This window comes from Sinocyclocheilus anshuiensis, unplaced genomic scaffold, assembly GCF_001515605.1.
Source record: "Sinocyclocheilus anshuiensis isolate Anshui unplaced genomic scaffold, SAMN03320099.WGS_v1.1 scaffold251, whole genome shotgun sequence".
In the NCBI taxonomy this organism is placed as follows: domain Eukaryota; kingdom Metazoa; phylum Chordata; class Actinopteri; order Cypriniformes; family Cyprinidae; genus Sinocyclocheilus; species Sinocyclocheilus anshuiensis.
The window spans coordinates 350,876-351,819 of NW_015549579.1; positions in this window are offsets into that span (position 1 = coordinate 350,876).

Here is a 944-nt window from a genome sequence, read left to right on the forward strand (position 1 = left end):
AAATAAATGCAGACTTGGTGAGCACAAGAGACTCTTTTAAAGCAAGATTTTTTAAAAATCTCACGTCAAACTTTGACTGGTTGTGCAGATGTCATATTATGCTGAACTTGCAGGCCCCCTCACATTTTTGAGCATTATCTCAGCCCTTTCAAACATTACCTGTGAGTCTGTTCATGCTCTGCCCCCCTCTACTGTCTGCTTTGAGACAGATTTACTCACGCAGGATGGAGACAGAGGCTATCAGCAAGCAGGTCACAGAGCAGTCAGACATATTTGCTTCTCTGTGGGCAGGGAGGATTTTCTTTCTTCTCATTTTACTCATTATACTGTACATCAAAAACCCTGCCTTAAGTCTATAATCAATTATCATTATAATGAAACTACTTGAATATCTACTGATCAGCCATTGTTGTTGGGGATGTGAACAAATAACTGGTTACATAGCGTAAGTAAGTAAAAGCAATAGCTATTAAATGGTGTTTCTATGCATTCGGCCCTATGTTTTGTTAATGCATCTCAAAGGAAATTGTTTAGGTTACACCATGAACTAAAAGATCCCATTTGCCCTCCTGAGCCACTGTCAGACCATGAAAAATGATATCCATGATGTGTAATTTATGATTATGTTTGACATCTTCATATACAACCACAACCCATAAGGGTAATAAATGGGTCAGCCACAGGAACTCTGACAGACATTCTTCATTTCCTTCATTAGTGAACTTTAAGAAACCCCCTCATCAGAATACGAGAAGAACTCTAAAGAGAAGGAGAGAACACAAATATCTTCTCTGAAGAATCAGACCAACACAAACCAAGATGCTACTGCTATATAAATCTAGTCAACTTTTACAATTAGCTTTGGATAACTATTAATACTAAATATCTATCATTATGCATCATGTATATGCCACATTTTTACTAAATAACATCTTCACTGCATC